General features: G+C 41.4%; 1 long non-coding RNA gene across 1 annotated transcript in view; it reads left to right on the top strand.

The window, feature by feature from the left end:
* LOC132343810 (uncharacterized) overlaps positions 1 to 23,417 on the top strand; it is a 111,603-nt gene that overhangs the window by 33,126 nt on the left and 55,060 nt on the right. Inside the window, exon 2 of the long non-coding RNA XR_009492783.1 lies at positions 18,838 to 18,923. This is a non-coding gene — a long non-coding RNA (uncharacterized lncRNA). The remainder of the gene's footprint in view (positions 1 to 18,837; positions 18,924 to 23,417) is intronic.

Genomic DNA, 23,417 nt, shown 5'->3' with positions numbered 1-23,417 from the left:
ACATGGAACTCACACCCCCCACATACATGTCCCACAGGCAAACACACACATCCTGCGGACACACACATACCACTCACACAGCAAACACAGAGAATTTACACACAGACGCTCCAGAAACATACAGAGCTCCCAAACATGCACCCAGGACACACACACGCACACACTGCACACAATCATAGAAAACACACACACCACAGATATACACATAGGACTCACACATTGCAGACATACAAGCCACACAGACACACCCAAACCAGACATGGTTACATCCACACAGAGATGCATAGACCCACACACACACACACAAGCTCCTCTGAAATCCATTTTTTAAAAATATTCAGTATGTATATGGAGCTTTCATTCTTTTAAAAGCCTGCATAGTATTCTATTGCATAGATCTATCTTAATGTTTCTGATCAAATTCTGTTGATGATGATCTATGGTTAGGAAAAGTATTTGAATTTCAATAAGATGAAGATAATGAAAAACTACTGAGTTTTCATTATGTCAGATTACAATGCATTTTATCATCTAATCTTCACAATACCCTTGTCTATACCTCCATTTTACTGATGCAAAACTGAGGTTCAGAGTGTTTTAGAGCTTCTAAGTGACAAAGCCAGGAATCAGAGATAGAAAATGTTTCCATACTTACCCACAGTATGAGCTGGCTTCCAAAGAGCACCTTGTTCATACATGTCTCTGTTTGAACAGCTCCTAGAGGAGAGCTTCAAGTCCAGGTTATATGCATTCTCCATTTTTTACATATTGCTGAATTGACCTTCAGAGGTGGACTCCCTGAGCCCATATGCGAATACCTTATTTCCCTTAAATTTTGCCAGCACTGGGCATTTTTAATCTTTATCTTTTAATTAGGTGAGAAGTTATGTCTAAGTATCAGACTAATCCTTTTAGGAAATCAGATTTTCACTGACATGGTCAGAGAAGGATTTGTGGTGGAGGAAGAATGTGTGGACCCTGAAAGATGAGTAGGCTTGCATTAGTAAGGATATTTTTCTTGGAGACAAGGGCAGAGGAATTAGGCAATATCCTAGGGTTCTTAGTGGTCTTAGCCCTTAGGTCTTGGGGCTTCTAACATGCTGAGGTGCACGTAGAAGCTGTTGAAGCTGGCTTTGTCAGAGGGATACCCTGCCCTGAGACTGAGTGCTTGGGAATTTGCATCCTGTAGACAGGGACCCAGTGAGTCTTAGAAGGTGGAGGAGAGTGTGTGAAGGGGCTGCGCCCCTCCTCTGTGATGCTACCCAGATGTCTCCTGGTCAGTGGGGGGTGACAGAAGAGGCTACCTCAGAGGTACCCTGGTGGTGATTTTGGGCTGTTTATTCTCAACTGCTTCTCAGGCCCTTCTTGCACAGCAGGCATTACCAGAGCGGGTCCGTGGTGAAGCAGTGAAGTGAAAGTCACTCAGTCATGTGTGACTTTTTGCTACCCCATGGACTGTAGAACGACAGGCTCCTGTGTCCATGGAATTCTCCAGGCAAGGTTACTGGAGTGGGTTGCCATTTCCTTCTCCAGGGGGTCTTCCTGACCGAGGGATTGAAACCTGGTCTCCTGCATTGCAGGCAGATTCTTTACCATCTGGGCCACCAGGGAGGCCCAGGATAGCTCCATGGCACCAAATGCGTTTGCCCTCCAGCCTGAGCTGTTTGCTACTGGAAGATCACGTCGTGTTATGTGTTTCAGGCCTGGGTCTCACACAGGTAGCTGCTTGTTGCCTTACAAATGATGACTCTCCAGGTTCACGTTTTATTAGACCATGATAGAACGTCAGGCAGCTCTGCAGGTACAGCCGGGTCTGTGTCATATCCCCCGCCTGCCCCTTGCCTCCACGTCAGAAGCTGCCCGTGCTCGTCCTGCCCTGTCTCCATCGCCACCTGCCAACCTCTTTAGCTCAGCTCAGTGCCCCTCGAGCTGGGCAGCGCTGGGTGGCTCCTGGAGTTCACTCAGCCGTTGCAGGTTTGACATACGATCAAAATTGCAGCTATTCCCACCTCAAATTCTACCTTCCTGGGCTTTATTTGCAGCTTTTTCTTTTAGCTTTTTCTTGCCCGAGAGATTGGATTTCCTGCTTCTGTTGTAAATTTACTTCTAAGTGGGTGCCTTTGCTGTGGTGGAAGAGAGAGCAAGAAGGGAAAGTAATTGCCACAGGCAAACCATCCCACTGTAGTCCAGGTGGCCTGAAGACTTGTGTTTCTGCACAGAGAGGCTTTTGTCCCCAAGAGCTGGAGCCCCAGATGCCGCTGCTGCTAAGTTGCTTCAGTCGTGTCCGACTCTGTGCGACCCCATAGATGGCAGCCCACCAGGCTCCCCTGTCCCTGGGATTCTCCAGGCAAGAACACTGGAGTGGGTTGCCGTTTCTTCAGGAAAGAAGCTAAATTAGACAGGAGAGAGAACATGCTTTCTTTCTCCAGGAGTCTGAAGAAACATTGACTACAGAGAAGTAGGCAGCAGGAGTACATAAAAATAGTTGATTTTCCTTTCTTCTCGGACTTGTCTCAGGAGGGGCTCTGCAGCCCTTGACGCCAGAGGGTGATCCAGCCTGGGTACTGAGAGTGGCTGTGTCCACTGCACTTCTGGCCACACCAGTGGTTCCATAGAAGGAGGTCCCAGAAAGCATGGAGTTCAGTATTTTTGGTAAATACAATAGACTCTGTTCATTCACATGAATGTTATTCTCAATTTCTGTTTTACATGCTTTGTATTGTTTTATCACACATTTTGCTTTAACATACGTTGTAATACAATTCATTGATCCTACTTTTGTTTTAGACAGTAATCTATTACAGCTATTAAAATAAGAATAAAGAAATATTTATCATACTGGTATTAATTCCATTTTCATCCCCCTTCATTTTATTTTGTGTAGAGCCCAGTTTCTGGCTGGTATCATATTCTTTCTGCTTTTATGACTTTCTTTGATCTTTCTTCAAATATAGGTGTTTAACAATGAGTGTTCCTTTTTTTTTTTTTTAAGAAAGTATGTCTCATTGATTTTTGAAAGACTTTTTTTTTTTTTTGGCTGAGTATAATGAATTGACAGTTTTTTTTTCAATACTTTAAAATGCCATTTCATTTTCTTGTGGTTTCTGATGAGAAGTCTATTATAGTTCTTATCTTCATTTCTCCTTAGATAAGATGTCATATATCTCTGGTTGTCCTCAAGATTTTTGTCTTTGGTTTTTAGTAGTTTTGATATGGCATGTCTAGTTTTATTTTTTCCCCGCTTCGTGTCATATCACTACTTTTGGGAAATTCTCAGCTCTTCTTTTTCCACGTATCTTTTTCTGTCACATTCCCTTTATCCCCCTTCTCTGTGCTCTGTTTTCAAAAAAGCTTGTTTTCTGTTTTACTCCTTCTCCTCCTCCCTGTCTTCCTCCTCTACTTCCATGACTACTTCTACTACTACTATTGCTGCTACTGTTAGTACTACTATTTTATTCTCTTTCTGTTTCAATTTGGGTAGTTTCTATCTTCATGTTCACTTATTCTTTCCTCAGCTGTGTCAAGTCTGCTGGTGAGTCTTTCTTCATGTCTGTTAATGTGTTTGCATTTCCAGCATTCCCATTTGATTCTTTTTTTTTTTTTTCTCAGTTCCATTTCTCTGCTAAAGTTATGTGTACTCAGTTGCTCACATGTCCAACTGTTTGGGACCCCATGGATTGTAGCCCACCAGACTCCTCTGTCCATGGAGTTTTCCAAGCAAAAATATTGGAGTGGGTTGCTATTTCCCACTCTGGGGGACCTTCTTGACCCGGGGATGGAATCCACCTCTGCTGAGTCTCCTGCATTGGCAGGTGGATTCTTTACCACTGCACCACTTGGGAAGCTGCTTCGTTATCCATCTTTTCATTAAGATAACCATTAATTATAAATTTAAATTCCCTTTCTGATGGTTCCAACATCTGTGTCATGGGTGTTTCTGCTTCTTTTGGTTGCATTCTCTTGATGGTGTTTTTTTTTTCCCCTTGGTTTTTGGAGAAAAGATATATATTGTTGAAAGACATATCTTGTGTAGGACACTTGAGGCCGAGGTAAATAGTTTGGATGCTTGAACATGGACATGCCTTTCCTTTTGTTTAAACTTTAGTTTGGGGATTTGCATGAATGCAGTTAGTTCCTCTGGATTTACAATTCACTGTTGCTATAGTTACCTTCCATGCAGCACATGCATCTAATTCCTCGAGCACTGTTCCTGTCTTGAGTTTGGGTGTTGATTTCCCATAGTTTTTCTCAATATCTCATCTACTCTTAGCTTTAGGCCTTCCCTTTATGCTGTGCTTCAAAGAGAGTTTCTTTTCATGCTCTTGTATCTCTGCCGGCAGGATTCAACTATCACCTGTGACTTGAAAATTCTTGGCCTGTGGTGGGGAGCAGGTGTATACTCTGTTCTTCTCATTAAGAGTCAGCCTTACAAAGGCAGTGTATCCCTGGGCCTCAGGGCTGTGGTCTTCTTAGGGCTCCTGCCGCTCTGTAAGGGGGCAGTTCTGAGCCCATTTCAGATTCTTGCTCCTCTCCTAAAGGAGAATTTGTTTTGTTTTCTCTCTGCTCTTCCCCCAGGTGTAGAGGAAGACTTTCCCACTGCTCTAAGTAGGATGGTGTGTTGTCTTCTCCCAGCTGTTTGGCTTTTATTATGAAGAGGTGGCAGGCACGAATCTGGCTGGGGTTTTATGCCTTTCCTGCAGCAGCTGCTGATCTCTTTTCTCAGGCTTGCACTACAAGGGAATGCTTCTTCTGGACGCTCATCAATCTTTTTTGTGGTCACTGGTTAAGTGTGTGCAGCAGAGCCCACGAACAGGTGCATGTTTCCCTTATATCTGCATCCTCACGAGTTCTGTATTCTCTTGAGACCCATCACTTCGCCCTAACAGTTCAATAACAATTTCAGCTGAATTCTTACCCATGTCTGGCAGCATTTGCCCCAGGTAAGCAAGTGCTCATGTTCTATCTTTCCTTGTACACACTTGTACTGACTTAGATTTCAGATCAGTTGTCTGTTCTGCAAGCTCAGATAGCTGACAAGTTCAAGCAAAGTTATAAATTTGTAGATTGTACAGCATTTTTTTGTTGTTGTAAGAGTGAGAGTTACAAACTCTTTCAGCCTCGTACATTTCAAGCAGAAGCCAGAAGTAGCACTATTCTTAATACTCCTAAACTGGAAACTACAAAAATGCCCATTCGTAGTCAGATGGATAGATATATGGCAGTACATTCACCCAAAGGACTACTATATAGCAATGAGAATGAGTGCAGTATAACTACATAAAACAATGTGGATATAACATATCTAATGTTGAGCTAAGGAAGTAAGTCATGAAGGAGTATATACTGGATAATTCCACTTATATAAAGTACAAAACTAATTCACGCTCTTAAAAATCAGGGGAGCAATTCATTTTGGAGGGCCAGAGGCTAGGAGGGGACAGGGATCTTCTTAGACACCAACAGTGTTCTGTTTCTTGATGTGCTTGTTGTTTCTATAGTTTTTACATTTCTGAAAATACAATAAGATATACATGTATAATAACTACTTTCTGTATGTATCTTATACTTTATAAAATATTTTAAATATTTTCTATAAATATAATCGAGCTTCCCTGATGGCTCAGATGGTAAGGAATCTGCCTGCAATACAGGAGACCCAGGTTTGATCCCTGGGTCAGGAAGATCTCCTGGAGAAGGAAATGGCTTTCCACTCCAGAATTCTTGCCTGGAGAATTCCACGAACAGAAGAGACCGGTGGGATAGTCCATGGGATTACAAAGAGTCAGACACAAGTGAGAGACTAACGTTTAACTTTCATAAATATCATTAAAACATGGATTTATAACTTTTTATTTTTATTGACTTATTTTTAACTTTTTAGATAGCTAGAAAAATAAAAACAGTTAGATCACAATTCAGTAAAAGATAGGAAATTAAGTGAATGCTAAGAAATCTTATAAAATCATAAAGCCTAAGGACATCAATTATAGCAATAAATATAAATGCTTGTAAATGTTACCCATTAAAAGATAATAAAATACAATGAAGCTCATATGTTTTTAATGATGTGAAAGTGTAAAAAGGACTATAGGTGAGCAGTTTTTTCCCTAGTTTCCATCTTCTCTTCTTAAATTATAATTGTACTATCATCGTGGTCTTCTTAAGACAATGTACCTAATGTGTATTAAACAGTGGATGGTGCAAGGATATTTGAAGACAGGTGAGAAACAACAAGTTAGTAAGGGTAATGATTTGGGACAGACAAAAAATATATATAACCCCTGCAGATCAAGCTGATTCTGAGCTAGACCACCTTCAGATTTTCTGCAGGAAATCATTTTTGTTAATTTAGTAATGACCTCCAAACCTCCTGATGCTCACCTCAATTCTCCACCCTCCAGAACACTACCTCCATGACTCTCAGAAAATGTTAGCTCTATGAATGAGACTGGGCACCAGAGGATAAAGCCATTATTTTCTAGACCCCAGGAAGGGAGCATCACATAGTGACTATTATGTAGGGAAGTGTAAGGGGAGAGATGGAGAAGTCAGGCCTGGAAGATTTGACTCTAGGAAGATGGAGGCTTTATAAGGAAATTAAATAGAAGAATTTGTTCACCAAGTCAAGAGAGATCATGGAAATGGATATAGCAACTATTCTTATCAGAAATTGTTCTGTGAAGAGAATGTGGATTTGGGGTGTTTTCTTACAGTAATTGTTCAAAGACATTCAAGAAAATGGAAACATGTAGGTGAGGACTTGAGTAATAAATGGATCCTAGAATTCAATTGCTCCAGTTTTTAAAATAGGAAAGAAGTGATTTAGAGAATTTTTCAAGACTTATTAAAACAACTTACTTTAAAAAAATGATCATTATAATTTTCTAGAAATTTCCACATCCACAATCTAATTGAAGTTATATGAATTATCTGTTTAGGAATGTACAAAGTAATGTGCATCTGAGATTTTTCTTAGATCAAATGATTATTATTCAACAAAGACATTTGAGATTGCAACTGTGTGTCACACACTAAATAAAGAGCTCCAAAACAAGTCTCTGTTGTCAAGAAGTTCAAAATCTAGTGACAGGGATAGATAGTCATGGGGATAACAAGAACTCAGGGTTAACAATATTGCTATTGCAGAAAGTTGTGTGTTGGAAAATAGTTCTCCATGGGTCTCTCACGTTCCTGCATGTTTTTAAAATGAGGCACTCTCTCTTGTTTTGTACTATATTTTCAAGGATTTTAGTATAATGAACAATCTTGGAAAATAGAGAATTTCTCCCTTTGATTCAAAGGGCAGGTGGCTTTACAGTCCATTATAAAATATTTTGCTTCCTTCAGTTTGAATTCTTCTCTTATAACATCATCCACTAAGTTTGTAGATGCCTTCTAGCCCATTCTGGGGCACTCTACAGAACTGGAAACTGGAGCGAATGCTGATACTCTGGCTACTGCGATGTTGTGAGTGATGAGCTGTCTTTGTTACTGACTCAAAGTATGTCTCTTCCCAGCATCCATGAAACTGTGGCAGGCTAACTTATTAGTTTGTAGGTAGGATAAAATTTAATATCCTTCACAGGTCTGAAGATGTACTTATTTTGGCTAATACAGTAGCAATAATATAGTAGGATATGAAGGATGTTAGGAAAATTGAGTAGTGAGAGTGTGGGTGAGAAAAAGCAAGAAAAGAAGAAAAGTAAAAATCCAGGTAGAGGAAATAGTATAAATAAGGGCCAGGTTATGGGAATAGGGATGTTGAGAGCTGTTTCAATGTTAATCAAGAATGTGAATGTTTTCATGAAGGAAATATAGTTGAGGGATATTAAATAGAAGATAGTATATAAGATTTTAGTTTCAAAAATGTCATTTTGATAGTAGAGAATGAACTGGCAGGGCCAATATGGGGGCAGAGATCTTTACAGAACAGTTGGGAACCACTGGAGTAATCCAGATGAAGCACAATAAAAGTATAAAATAAGGGAAATAGATAAAGAGGAGAAAAATTTCACAAAATATTGTGGAAGTAGAATCAACTGATTATGTTGACAGACTAGATTTTAGAATTTCTTTAAGCTAAATCTATCTCTGATACCTAAGTAAATAGAGGAGACATCTAACATGGTATATGGTTGAAGAATAAAGGGCTGTATTATCCATACGGTGTGGTGGTGGTGGTGTTAGTTGCTCAGTCATTTCCAGCTTTTTGTGACCCCATGGACTGTGGCCCACCAGGCTCCTCTGTCCAAGGGATTCTCCAGGTAAGAATACTGGAGTGGGTTGCCATTACCTTCTCCAGGGGATCTTCCTGACCCTGGGATCGAACCCAGGTCTCTCACATTGCAGGCAGATTCTTTACCAATTAGCCACCAGAAATACTTGGACTTAACAAATGTATGTAGGTATTTGGTTTAGAAAGAATGACCACAGTAGGATGGCAGAGTGAATATTACTTGTTTGATAATTAAGGAAATTGTGGCCCTGAGGGTTAAGTGGATTTCCGGGAGCTATAGATCAGTGAGTTAATAGTGGGACCTGGATAAAATGAATAATCCAGTCACCTTTTCATCTTGTTTACTAGAGCCAGTTGTCAGCACTGTCACAAATTTCTTATCCATTCAGAAAGGATATTGACTTTATCTGGATGAAGGAAGCAGAAGGGAGAGAAATCTGCAAAGTATACATTTTTCTTTTGTTTGAGAGATATATTAGACCTGTTGGTTCATTGCTAAAAGAAAGGGAATAGAGGATTTGTGTTTGGCAATGTGGGCCAAAAAGAGTCTGCCTTATTAATGAAATAGCTCCCCAAATTGTATTATTAGGAGTACTGAACTTAGATGGCCCAGGAAGAAATATGTTCTGCTAGAATGCAGATACTCATATTTGAACATCTAATCATTAGACTAAAATGTTTACAATTGAACAAGGCTAGAGCATTGAGTCTGTGTCTGTTTTTGTTGTTTAGTTGCTAAGTTTGTTTGACTCTTTGTGACCCCGTGGTCTGCAATCTAACAGTCTTCTCTGTCCATGGGATTTCCCAGGCAAAAATACTGGAGTGAGTTACCATTTCCTTCTCCAGGGTATCTTCCCAACCCAGGGATGGAATCTGCATTTCCTACATTGGCAGGTGGATACTTTACCACTGAGCTACCAGGGAAGCCCAAGTCTGTGTCTACACAATCTTAAAATGTCCATTCAAACAATTCAGTGAAAATAGTGAAAGGCCATGTAAGTCATACTTCTTGTTTGAGTTTTGCTATTATGGGCGGAGATTTTATCACAGCTTCCACAACTGAATGGAGGTACGATTTCAAGAAAATCAGTTATTCTTTTGGGACATTGGAACTGTAAGATATGTTTTATCATTCTTATACTCTAAGAGTGGCTAAAAGTTTCAGAGAGGAGTATGCAGAGTATAGACAACGACCAATGTCAGAATATTAAAGACATCCACATTTGGTGAGTAAGAGGACAAAGAGGATCTTAAAAAAGAAACAGTGAGGAAATCAGAGGAGCACTGAAAAGAGTATTTCCATTTACCTATTTCTTAAAATGTTTCTTTCTAGGTGTCAATGAATTGGTTGTTTTTCCATGTCTGCAGAGTGATGTTGAAAGAAAATTAAAGCCTGGGAAATTTTAGTTGGGTATAAAACATTTAAATTTCTGTTTAACATAAGAAGAATAGAAAGTCTTACTCCCAACTCTCTGCAAAATAAATCATTAAAAACAAGATAATTTCCAACTCTCTGTAATATTAGTTACCTTAGAATTTCTTCATCTGGCTATATTCTTCTCTCATTGGTTATGTTTTCATTACTGGCTTTTTTTTTTTTTTTTTTCAATCAAGATGTCAATTTCTTAAGAGCAGAGTGCCAGCAAGTATTGGGTGAGTGATAAGTGTGTTTTAACTTATTTGTTTGGAAAATTCTGTCTTCTGAGAGTGATGGAGTTGAAGATTTTAAACTTGGAGTTGAAGACTCAAGAGGAGTGGAAATGTTTAGAGTTCACTTGACTAAAGACAAAGTGCTTTCAAGGTCCTTCAGACTCTGAGAACATCTGAAATATCTCAAGTGGACTTGGAATTCCAGAGTCTTAGCTTGCTGCCTGAACTGCCTATCACCCTCTTGCCTTCTTTGCATCAGTTATCTGAGAAAGAGGCAGCCTGCTTTTTCAGTTTGTAGGAAATACAGTCTCAGAAAACAGCTGCACTCAACTGTGGAACTCTAATGGTACACATCACTCTTGGTCATTGGCAGGAGATGTCCTTGTCTCCCAAAATAACCTTAAACACAGGGTTAGATTGTCCCATAATTGAAGAGTACTGAAAGAAAGAATCAAATGCATGAGGGCTGATGGACATTTTAATCTCAGTGTACTTAACAATTTGGGCTTCATTTGTAGTCATATTGGTGATGGCAGCCAGGTCTTAACCTCTTGGGATACAGGTTCCCACCACAGGAACATAAAGGATCCTACAGAGAGCTGCCACTTTGAGAGAGGTCTCAGCCAGTGATGGATAGCAGTCATATGGCAGAGTCAGAAGGTAGGGCTGTAAGCCATGTTCTCATACTTGGATCATTCCAGCACCTTGAGTCTTAAGGTTTATTGAAGCAGGACTTTTACATTAGTGAATGCCATTAAGGTCTCCTGGGTTCCTGCTCCTGGACCCCCTTTTGACATATCTCTCTCTTTTTCTTCTTGGATATTTGGTAACTTATACTCTTCTTTCCTACTCCAAACCTCCTTCCACATTTATCCTAAGAACAAAAGCCTGGAGCATCATATAGCATTGTTGTTGTTCAGTTGCTGAGTCATGTTTGACTCTTTGTGACACCATGGACTGCAGCATGCCAGGCTTCCCTGTCCTTCACCATCTCCCAGAGCTTGCTTAAACTCATGTCCATTGAATCGGTGATGCCATCTAACCATCTTATCCTCTGTTTTCCCCTTCTCCTCTTGTCTTCAATCTTTCCCAGCATTAGGGTCTTTTCCAATGACTTAGCTCTTCGCAGCAGATGGCCAAAATATTGGGGCTTCAGCTTCAGCATCAGTCCTTCCAATGAATATTCAGGCTTGATTTCCTTTAGGATTGACTGGTTTTATCTCCTTGCAGTCCAAGGGACTTTCAAGAGTCTTCTTCAACACCACAGTTTGAAGCGTCAGTTCTTCAGTGCTCAATGTTCTTTATTGTCCAACTCTCACATCCACACATGACTACTGGAAAAACCATAGCTTTGACTATACAGACTTTTGTCAACAAAGTAATGGCTCTGCTCTTTAATATGCTGTCCAGGTTTGTCATAGCTTTTATTCCAAGGAGCAAGTATCTTTTATTTTTATGGCTGCAGTCATTATCTGCAGTGATTTTGCAGCTCAAGAAAATAAAGTCTGTCACTGTTTCCATTGTTTCCCCATCTGTTTGCCATGAAGTGATGAGACTGGATGCTATGATCTTAGTTTTCTGAATATTGACTTTTAAGCCAGCTTTTTCACTCTCTCTTTCACCTTCATCAAGAGGCTCTTTAGTTCCTCTTTGCTTTCTGTCATCTGAGGTTACTGATATTTCTCCTGGTAATCTTGATTCCAGCTTGCGCTTCATTCAGCCCAGCATTTTGATGATGTACTCTGCTGCTAAGTCGCTTCAGTCGTGTCCGACTCTGTGTGACCCCATAGATGGCAGCCCACTAGGCTCCTCTGTCCCTGGGATTCTCCAGGCAAGAATACTGGAGTGGGTTGCCATTTCCTTCTCCAATGCATGAAAGTGAAAAGTGAAAGTGAAGCTGCTCAGTCGTGCCCGACTTTTAGCGACCCCATGGACTGCAGCCTACCAGGCTCCTCCGTCCATGGGATTTTCCAGGCAAGAGTACTGGAGTGGGGTGCCATTGCCTTCTCCGTGATGTACTCTATGTAAGTTAAATAAACTGGGTGACAATATCCAGCCTTGACATACTCCTTTCCCAATTTGGAACCAGTCCCTTGTTACATGTCCAGTCCTAAGTGTTGCATACAGGTTGCATACAGTTCTGCATACAGGTTGAGAGCATCATATAGCAAACCTCCATGCATATATTTGCATTTTAATAAATAAAGTTTTGAGCAAAATGAATGCCTTGGCTTCTGGAGATGGAATAATTGTCATCAGAGAACTAGTCAAGACATCTTGGGTAGGGGGACTTCTCAAATGCTTACTAACTTATTTTCTTAGCTTTCCCCCCACCCCTATTATTCTCCTATAGGTATCCTATGAACACATATTGGTTTCGGATTTTAGTGCTTTTGCTGGAACTGTTCTTTGGAAAACTGTTCTCATAATTGCTAACTTCTACATTTTCCCTTTCAAAAGAGAGTTCATTATCCAACCTTGTATCAAATGCCACCCTGATCAATTTTCAAATTTCTGCATTTGGACTTCCTCATTTCTTTCCACACCAATGTGTGGAAAGAAAATTTAGGAAAAAGTCAGGAAAATTTCTTCCCTTACTTTCCACACCAATGTAGTCCTCTCTCAAAGCTTGCATCTTTATCTACCTGCTCTTTCAATTGTTTGCATTATTATTTTTTGGCCCTGCACTTACAGAGTCGAACACACTGTCAAGCACATAGAAGCAATTTCACTTTGTATATAAAATTATTATCGAGCGTAATGTGCTAATCATTGTCCTAGGTGCTTTTGAATTCATCATCTACCAAATGTGTGTTGATTGGGGTTGAATTTCTTTTTAAAAATTTAATTTTATTTTTAAACTTTACAATATTGTATTAGTTTTGCCAAATATCGAAATCATTACCGTGTGTGCATGTGTGCTCAGTCATGTCCGACTCTTTGCAACCCCATGGACTGTAGCCCACCAGCTCCTCTTCCCATGGAATTCTCCAGGCAAGAATACTGGAGTGGGCTGCCACTTCCTCCTCCAGGGGATCTTCCCAGTCCAGGGATCAAACCTGCATCTCCTGCATTGGTAGGTGGATTCTTCACCACTGAGTCACCTGGGAATTCCATTCCTTATCATTAGGAATCCTCTTTGTGTTATAAGTGTTTACATTTGTTTGTATTTAAGTAGATAGTCATGCATTAAGAAGGTGGTTAAATGGACATACAAATTTGTTAAAGCTCATCATGTTTTATGCTCAAAATAGGTGCAATATATTTAGGTAAATTAATGGGCTTCCCTGGTGGCTCAGAGGTTAAAGCGTCTGCCTGCAATTCGGGAGACCTGGGTTCAGTCCCTGTTTTGGGAAGATCCCCTGGAGAAAGAAATGGCAACCCCCTCCAGTATTCTTGCCTGGAGAATCCCATGGATGGAGAAGCCTGGTGGGCTACAGTCCATGGGGTCGCAAAGAGTCGGACATGACTTCTAGAGTTAGTAAAGTAAAGTATACCTTAATGAAGTAGCTTTCTAAAATGGAGATAAGGGACTTCCCTAATGGTCCATTGGTTAAGACTCCATGCTTCCAATGCAAGAGGTGCAGGTTCAATCCTTGTTCAGGGAACTAAGATTCCACATGACACGTAGTATGGCCTAAATAAATAAACAAATAAAATGGAGATAGGCTATTCCTTTGTTGAGACCAGCTTGTGAAAGATCAGGAGATCATTTCCTCCTGACAGTCAACCCACCAGTTACCCAGGCAGGGGACATACACCTCTCGACTTGGCCACAGGGAATAGAATTTCAGAGATTAGACTTCTGCCTGAGAAATCTTTGAATCAGACTGGAAGCAAAAAACCCCTCAGGTTCAAGCATCTGAAATGTGCAATGGTTAACTAAATCACATGTTTGTTTATGATACCAGAACTGTTTTAGTTTATAGTGTGCATTCTATATTATATATAATGATTATAGTTGTAACCATTTAATTTTATTGTAGTAAGACAATTAAATATAAATCATCTGTTTTACTAAGGATAATTAAAATTATCAAAATAATTTATTGTTATAATATATGGAATCTGTGTTTTAACCATTGTGTTATCATTTGAAACTCAGATTGTATTTCTCTATAGAGAGAACAAAGTCCTAGTGGAGAAGAACCTGAGTGCTAACTCAGTAGTGGAGTGCTGCTCAGGGTATCTATTCCTTGGTCTGGGCCATCCTTCAGGGGCCAGTTGAGGTTATTGCATCTGTGAAGCATCTCTGATTCCTGTGCTCCTCCCTTAGGGCAGCATCTGCTGGCCTGCCTTCAAATGACTTGCTGGATGCATATCTAGACTTCTCAGTGTCTGACTTTCTGTCCTGTTTCCTATTGTTACTCACCTCAGCAAGAGCTCCAATCACCTGCCCATTCTGACTTATCTCTCCAAGTTCTTTCCCAATTCTCCTTTTTAGCTTGTTTCCAAACTGTCAATACCTCCATTGATCCCCAGTTTAAAATAATGCATCTTTCTAATTTCATTGACTATAGATATCTACTCAAACTACCGCACAATTGGACTCATCTCACACGCTAGTAAAGTAATGCTCAAAATTCTCCAAGCCAGGCTTCAGCAATACGTGAACCGTGAACTTCCAGATGTTCAAGCTGGTTTTAGAAAAGGCAGAGGAACCAGAGATCAAATTGCCAACATCCACCAGATATCGAAAAAGCAAGAGAGTTCCAGAAGAACATCTATTTCTGCTTTATTGACTATGCCAAAGCCTTTGACTGTGTGGATCACAATAAACTGTGGAAAATTCTGAAAGAGATGGGAATACCAGACCACCTGACCTGCCTCTTGAGAAACCTATATGCAGGTCAGGAAGCAACAGTTAGAATGCAACAGTTAGAACTGGACATGGAACAACAGACTGGTTTCAAATAGGAAAAGGAGTACGTCAAGGCTGTATGTTGTCACGCTGCTTATTTAACTTATATGCAGAGTACATCATGAGAAATGCTGGGCTGGAAGAAGTACAAGCTGGAATCAAGATTGCCGGGAGAAATATGCAGATATTTCTCAGATATGCAGATGACACCACCCTTATGGCAGAAAGTGAAGAGGAGAGTGGAAAAAGAAAAGTAAAAAGCCTCTTGATGAAAGTGAAGGAGGAGAGTGGAAAAAATTGGCTTAAAACTCAACACTAAAAAAAAAAAACAAAACTCAACATTCAGAAAATGAAGATCATGGCATCTGGTCCTATCACTTCATGGGAAATAGATGGGGAAACAGTGGAAATAGTGTCAGACTTTATTTTTGGGGGCTCTAAAATCACTGCAGATGGTGATTGCAGCCATGAAATTAAAAGATGTTTACTCCTTGGAAGGAAAGTTATGACCAACCTAGATAGCATATTAAAAAGCAGAGACATTACTTTGCCAACAAAGGTCTGTCTAGTTAAGGCTATGGTTTTTCCACTGTTCAGGTATGGATGTGAAAGTTGGACTATGAAGAAAGCTGAGCACCGAACAATTGATGCTTTTGAACTGTGGTGTTGGAGAAGACTCTTGAGAGTCCCTTGGACTGCAAGGAGATCCAACCAGTCCATCCTAAAGGAGATCAGTCCTGGATGTTCATTGGAAGGACTGATGCTGAAGCTGAAACACCAGTACTTTGGCCACCTCATGTGAAGAGTTGACTCATTGGAAAAGACTCTGATACTGGGAGGGACTGGGGTCAGGAGGAGAAGGGGACAACAGAGGATAGGATTGCTGGATGGCATCACTGACTCGATGGACGTGAGTTTGAGTGAACTCCAGGAGTTGGTGATGGACAGGGAGGCCTGGCATGCTGTGATTCAGGAGGTCACAGAGAGTCGGACACGACTGAGCAACTGAACTGAACTGATAGATATCTACTTGGTAGAAAGAAATCCTAGCACTGTTGTTTATCAACCATGTGGATGGGAGCGAATGACCTAGCCTCACTGCTGCTGATAATATTAGCTCCCTTAAAAAAAAATGCTTATTTATTTTAATTGGAGGATTATTACTTTATAATATTGTGATGGGTTTCGCCATTCATTAACATGAATTGGCCATAAGCATACATGAGTCTCCTCCCTTCTGAACCCCTCTCCTACCTCCCTCCCCACTCCATCCCTCCAGGTTTTCAGAGCACTGGCTTTGGGATCCCTGCATCATACATCAAATTCCCACTGGCTATCGGTTTTACATATGGTATGTAAAACAGAAAATGTAGTTTCAGTGCTATTCTCTCAAATCATCTCACCCTCTCCTTCTCCCACTGAGTCCAAAAGTCTGTTCTTTGTGTCTGTGTCTCCTTCGCTAGTTCTCCTTTTAAGGTTTATTGTGCAGATTATATGGGTTGATCTTTGTAGTTAGGACAGTGCCTGGCAGCTAGGAAGTGCTATGCAACTGTTTGTTGTTCCCATTAATACTACTATTATTATTAGACTCTGTGGCTCATTATTAAAGATAAAACACAAAATATACACCTCACCACTGGGGTGATGAATAAACATTGGCATTCATTATGTAACAAAAGTTATTGATGCCTTTCTGAGGTTGGTTACATGAAGGTTCTGGGAGACCTTAGGAGACAAAAAGGAGGGGGTGAGACAAACAGGAGGGGGTGACTTTGGAGAATGGGACACCAGAAAAGGGGGTGCAGACAGGGGTGATGCCACAGGGAGGGAGAGGGCATACAAGTTTTATGATTTTGTTTAAGGTCTTAACTTCAGTTATTTCTTATGTCAGCAAGACCATTTTTCTTGTCACTTTCAGCCTTTGGGCTGAAGGGTTGCTGATGCCAACTGCTCCTTGGCTTTTGTGAAAAGTTTCTTCTCCAAATTCTGTTCTTGACCTTGAAGGGCAGGTCTCCAAATTGGGCCTGATCTATGGCAATCAGAAGTTGTGAGAAAAAGGTTTGTGTGATATGCACACATGGCATGATATTCATATATGTTATGTAAAGTGCAAAGCCAAAGCTTGAATGAAAAGCCAGAGTACAAGTTAGCCTAGAGAAGAGGAGGGGTCAGTTGGGAGTGACCAGCTGGGTTGAGAGGCACTTCAGTCAGCCCACTCATGTTTATTGTATCCTTAGAGGAGAATGCGTGTCCTGGGAGGGACTGAATTGCCTTTCTTTGGGTGTCATTGACCAGTGAGTTGACTCACGATGCTTCCCAGCTACCAGCAGTCTCTGTAGGGGAGAAAGTTAAAGGCAAGCTCCTGTTGGCAAAGATATTTGGATACAATCCAATGATCTACTACTTGAGTGCTAAGTCACTTCAGTTGTGTCTGACTCTGCAACCATACAGACTGCAGCCTGCCAGGCTCCTCTGTCCACGGGAATTCTCCAGGCAAGAATACTGGAGTGGGTTGGCATGCCCTTCTCCAAGGGATCTTCCCAACTCAGGGATCCAACCTGTATCTCTTACATCTCCTGTATTGGCAGGCAGGTTCTTCACCACTAGTAGCACTTGGGAAGCCCCAGTGATGTACCAATTACCTCCTAGGTGGGGGTCGGTCTGTGGCACTGAAAAGAAGAAAGCATGGCTTTTTCCTCCAGTGGGAGCTGTCCTTACATAAGCACAGAGTGGCGGAAACATATAGTGAGCATGTAGTAGTCAAAACTCCATGGTTTTCCAGGGAATGAAACCACGCCCAAAGTAGCTTAAGTGAAGAAGCTTAATGTATTGGCTTCCAAAACTGGGAAAACAGGAGTGGTTGTCTTTAGGGATCCAGGAGATGCACATAATTTTCTCTCTTTACTTTCCCGAGTACTCTCATCCTCCTGTTCTGATCTGATGGTCTATTGCCATGCCCTGGGGTGGCCACCACAGTTTCAGGTTGGTGTCATGCCACCTTGGCAACATCAGAGGGAAGAGAAAGCTCCTTTTCCTTAGAGTTGATATATACAGTTCCAGAGAATAGCCCATACTGGAGTAGTTTGGGTCCTGTACTCATTCCTGGTCAGTAAGTGCAGACAGCTTGTTGAACTATGAGGGTAGGTGGGCCTGGTCATGGAAACTATGAACTGGAAAGTAGGGTCCTGACCTGCAGAGTCACCTGGAATGAGAGAAGGACAGCTCTCTAAAATAAAGAGTGGGGGGACTTCCCTGGTGGTCCAGAGGTTAAAAACCTGCCTTCCAGGGCAATGCACTAAGATCCCACATGCTGTGGGGCAACTGAACCCACGTGCAACACTAGAGAGCCCATGCTCTGTGATGAGAATTCCCTAAGTGCCGCAACAAAGACCCAGCACAGTCAAAATAATAATAATCAATAAAATAAAGAGTGAGGACTCTCCTAGGAGGAAGGGATACAAGATCCGGCACATCCTGAAATGGCAGGTGCTCATCCCCAGGTTGGGGATGCCCTGTGAGCCCTGAACCTAAGGCCATGAAGGCTGGGTAGGGGGAGCACATGGTGAGCTAGTGAACGCAGAGCAACTCCCTGTGAAACGCGGCGCCTGGGAAGGAAAGCTGCGCTCCTTCTCTCCTGCAGGGATTGCAGAGCAGGAGCAGGGAAGCGGGCCCTCTCAGCGAGCGAGTGGTGGTTATCTAACAGGGGCCCCTGATGAAGCCATTTAGCAGCACTCACGCTAAGGGGTGATGACCTCCAACCCTGGAGCCGGGGCGCCCTGGCAAAGGCAGCCTGTCACCACCCAGAGTGTAATTTGTCAGGGACACGAAGGTTAACATTTTTCTTCACAAAAAACATCTTTAATGACCATCAGCAATCAGGACCTCCGATTTCTGTCTCATTTGAAAGCTTTTAATGCTTTCAGAGGGATAGATGGGGTGACCCAATAGGTCTCTTCCATCTCTGATTTTCTATGATTAATGAAGTTCAATTGTGCAGAATAAAATGGTGAGTTTCTCGTTGTCAGTTCAGCTGTATTCCCTTTTCTCCTCCCTCTTTCTTTAACCATTTTTTTTTTTTTTTTCTCCCCAGGCAGATGATAATCACACGCATTTTCTCTTAATGCTTCAGGGGAAAAAAGGACTTTTTCTTCTGGGCCAGGCTCTGAAAATGTCAAGGTGGGTGTATTTATCCATGGTGTAAATTGTTGCTGAATGGCACAAGCCACCCCTCAGTTCCACACCCCCAGGAGAGACTGGGGCCTGCATTAAGGGTACTAGGAGCAGTGTGAGTGTGAAAACACGTTGTGTTTGTAGAGTTTGTTAGGCTTTTTTCCTAAGGACCTTGGTAAGGTACATTTAATAACATGCTGACCTCTTCTGGGATGCGCGTGTGGGACTTTATTACCTTCTTCTGTTTGGGGGAAACTGAGGCCCCGAGCAGTGATGGGCTTGTTCAAAGCTGCCCCTTCCCACTGCACATGCAGAAGTGCATGCCTCCACGTGTCCAATTCCACTCAGCTGAATCTGGGGATTTTGGTGCAATTTTTAAAAGCATCTCTGGAGAGAAATTCTAGAGGAATTCAGTGAGGCTTGTTCTCCTCTTTGCAGCATGAAGATTTTTCTAGGCTGAAAGTCCTCTGAATTATGAAGAAGCAGACATCTAGAGAACTGTCTTGGGAATTAGAGGTTTTTCACCCTCATACACTCCTTGCTTTGGGAAGAAAAGCCTTTTAAGAATGCAATTTCCTCGGGTTTGTGTGTTTAACTTCTGTTCTGGTTAAAGGCACAGATTGGGCTCCTCGGAATAACTGGATATGCTTCTGAACATGGAAGGCAGTACAATGACCTCAGACAGAATTCCCTCCCAGGAGGAGCAGAGATCCACTGGCTTTACATTTCTGCCGCCAAGGAGTCCTGGGAACATCTCATAAAGATTTGACATCCTGATTTGTAAAAGAAACAAAACAAAAAAAAACCCTATTCATACAAACACCCCAAATGGCTGACTTAGATGACTTCCTTGATTCTGAGATCCTGGAAAGTCACAGGAGAAAAAAAAAAAAATGCCTACCATCTCATTAGTCAAGGTATTATGGCAAGAGTCATCATAGATTTCAAGCAGCAGGGCACATGTCCTGACTTTTTAGTTCTTTTTGATATGTATCCAGGAGTGGAATTACTGGGTAACTCAATGTTTATTTTTTGAGGAACTGCCATACTGCTTTCTACAGTGGCTGCACCATTTTACATCCCCACCAGCAAAGCATAAATCTTCTAAATATCTCTACATCATAGCCAGCATTTTCTGTTCTTTTGATACTTGCCATCCTAATGGGGTCAAATGATATTTCATTGTAGTTTTCATTTGTATTTCCCTAGTGATTACTGATGTTAAAAATCTTTTCCTGTGCTTGTTGGGACGATCATGAATTTTGAACATATCTGACTTGATAGTTCTCAACACTGTTGCCTATTAGAATCTCCTTTGGAATTATTTTCCATCCATTAAGTCAAAATCTTGTGGAGTAAGGTTTAGGCATCAGCATTTTTATAAGTGGCTCAGTTGGTAAAGAATCTGGCCTCATGGCTCAGATGGTAAAGAATCTGCCTAAGGTTGAGGTGCTCTGAGTCTCAAATCATACTTGAATAGTCTGGACCTATCATTGTTTGGGCAGGTATTATCCTATCAATGCAAAGAAATAGAGGAAAACAGTAGAATGGGAATGACTAGAGATCTCTTCAAGAAAATTAGAGATACAAAAGGAACATTTCATGCAAAGATGGGCACGATAAAGGACAGAAATGGTATGGACCTAACAGAAGCAGGAGATATTAAGAAGAGGTGGCAACAACACACAGAAAAATGATACAAAACAGATCTTCATGATCCAGATAACTATGATGGTTGATTACTCACCTAGAGCCAGACATCCTGGAGTGCGAAGTCAAGTGGGCCTTAGGAAGCATCACTACAAACAAAACTAGTGGAGGTGATGGAATTCCAGTTGAGCTATTTCAAATCCTAAAAGATGATGTTGTGAAGCTGCTGCACTCAATATACCAGCAAATGTGGAAAACTCAGCAATGGCCACAGGACTGGAAAAGGTTAGTTTTCATTCCAATCCCAAAGAAAGGCAATGCCAAAGAATGTTTAAACTATTGTACAATTTTACTCATCTCACAAGCTAGCAAAGTAATGCTCAAAGTTCTCCAAGCCAGGCTTCAAAAGTATGTGAACCTTGAACTTCCAGATGTTCAAGCTGGTTTTAGAAAAGGCAGAGGAAACAGAGATCAAATTGCCAACATCTGCTGGATCATCAAAAAAGCAAGAGAGTTCCAGAAAAACATCTACTTCTGCTTTATTGACTATGCCAAAGCTTTTGTCTGTGTGGATCACAATAAACTGTGAAAAATTCTTAAAGCGATGGGAGTACCAGACCGCCTTACCTGCCTCCTGAGAAACCTATATGCAAGTTAAGAAGCAACAGTTAGAACTGGACATGGAGCAACAGACTGGTTCCAAATCAGGAAAGGAGTATGTCAAGGCTGTATATTGTCACCCTGCTTATTTAACTTGTATGCAGAGTACATCATGTGAAATGGCAGGCTGGATGAAGCACAAGCTGAAATCAAGATTGCTGGGAGAAATATCAATAACCTCAGATATGCAGATATCTGAGCACAGAAAGTGAAGAAAAACTATAGAGCCTCTTGATGAAAGTGAAAGAGGAAAGTGAAAGAGCTGGCTTAAAGCTCAACATTCAGAAAACTAAGATCATGGCATCTGGTCCCATCACTTCATGGCAAATAGATTGGGAAACAATGGAAACAGTGAGAGAGCTTATTTTTGGGGGCTCCAAAATCACTGCAGATAGTGACTGTAGCCATGAAATTAAAAGATGCTTGCTCCTTGGAAGAAAAGTTATAACCAACCTAGACAGAATATTAAAAAGCAGATACATTACTTTGCCAACAAAGGTCAGTCTAGTCAAAGCTCTGGTTTTTCCGGTAGTCATGTATGGATGTGAGAGTTGGACTATAAAGAAAGCTGAGTGCCGAAGAGTTGATGCTTTTGAACTGTGGTGTTGGAAAAGACTCTTGAGAGTCCCTTGAACAGCAAGGTGATCCAACCAGTCCATCCTAAAGGAAATCAGTCCTGAATATTCATTGGAAGGACTGATGCTGAAGCTGAAACTCCAATACTTTGGCCACCTGATGCGAAGAACTGACTCATTTGAAAAGACCCTGAGGCTGGGAAAGATTGAAGGTGGGAGGACAAGGGGAAGACAAAAGATGAGATGGTTTGATGGCATCACCAACTCGATGGACATGAGTTTGAGTAAACTCCGGGAGTTGGTGATGGACAGGGAAGCCTGGCGTGCTGCAGTCTCCAGGGTCGCAAAGCTTTGACACGACTGAGTGACTGAACTGAACTGAAGAATCCTAGTTTGGGCCAGTGCTTTTGAACTATCCTTATTATCAAATGGGATTAATAATTACAGCTGCCTGGCAGAATAATTTTGAACTTTTAATGAGGTAATAATATGATATAACAATGAAGAACATTGCTTTTAGTAGATCCATATCACAGGGGAAAAGGCAAGGGCCACCTGTGCTGCTGATAGTAATCATGAGAGACAGTCATCTTTGAAGAGGGAGCAGATCACAGTGACACTGACAGGAGCCAGGAGTGGTGGTTCTCATCCTGGCTACACATTCAAATCACCTGGGGAGTTTGAACTCGCCGTGCATTCCACAGAGCTCTAGAGTTCTGGCCTAGGTCCTAAAGATAGATGGGGCATCAGCTCCTGAGCCTGATGTGGGAAGAGCCTGTTCTCTGCTGTCACAGGGAGTAAACCTCACTGTTGTACTTCAGTCACTCAGTCGTGTCAGACTCTTTGCAACCCCGTGGACTGTAACCCACCAGGCTCCTCTGTTCTCCTCTGTCCATGGGGATTTCCCGGGCAAGAATACTGGAGTGGATAGCCATTTCCTTTTCCAGGGAATCTTCCCCACACAGAGACTGAACCCACATCTCCTGCATTAGCAGGAAGATTCTTTACCGCTGAGCTACCAGGGAAGCCCCAAGGAGTCAGAGAGGTTGCTTCAATCTCCCAGAGCCTCAACTTCAAACAGCCCAAAAATAATGTGAAGGGAAAACAGTGCTAGTCGCTCTTTAAATCTCCTTGGCTTTAATGTCTGTTAGTCATAAAGCAGGTTAGTCATTGATTTAAACATATGATTCCTCACTTGATACAACATTCTTTTAATTTTGAATTCCTATCTTGCAATGCCGACTCACATGATTGGGATAATACCATTATTATTATCCTTTAGCCTTTTCATATGACAAAGAACCAAATGGCTTGATTCAAATAAAAAATTAAGTTTGGGCCCTTTTTGTCTATTGCATGCATTCAAAAAGGATTTCCTTTGATCTCATAAGGCAATTATTGGGCTTTAATTATGTGTCAGGTGATTATGAGAGCAGTAATTTTTGGAGTTGTATACCTCAGTTCTACAAAGCTTAAAAAATCTACAATGCTTTCTGGCAAACACCACATTTCATACCCAACCAATGAAGAGTCTCTCAGTTATATTTTTTTTTGGGACAACTAATCGGTAGTAATCAAGCAAAAATGTATTCTGAACTGTCTTCTTCTGTAGCCC

The sequence above is a fragment of the Bos taurus genome, chromosome 24 (assembly GCF_002263795.3).
Source record: "Bos taurus isolate L1 Dominette 01449 registration number 42190680 breed Hereford chromosome 24, ARS-UCD2.0, whole genome shotgun sequence".
Lineage (NCBI taxonomy): Eukaryota > Metazoa > Chordata > Mammalia > Artiodactyla > Bovidae > Bos > Bos taurus.
This window is presented reverse-complemented; position numbering and strand designations above follow the sequence as displayed.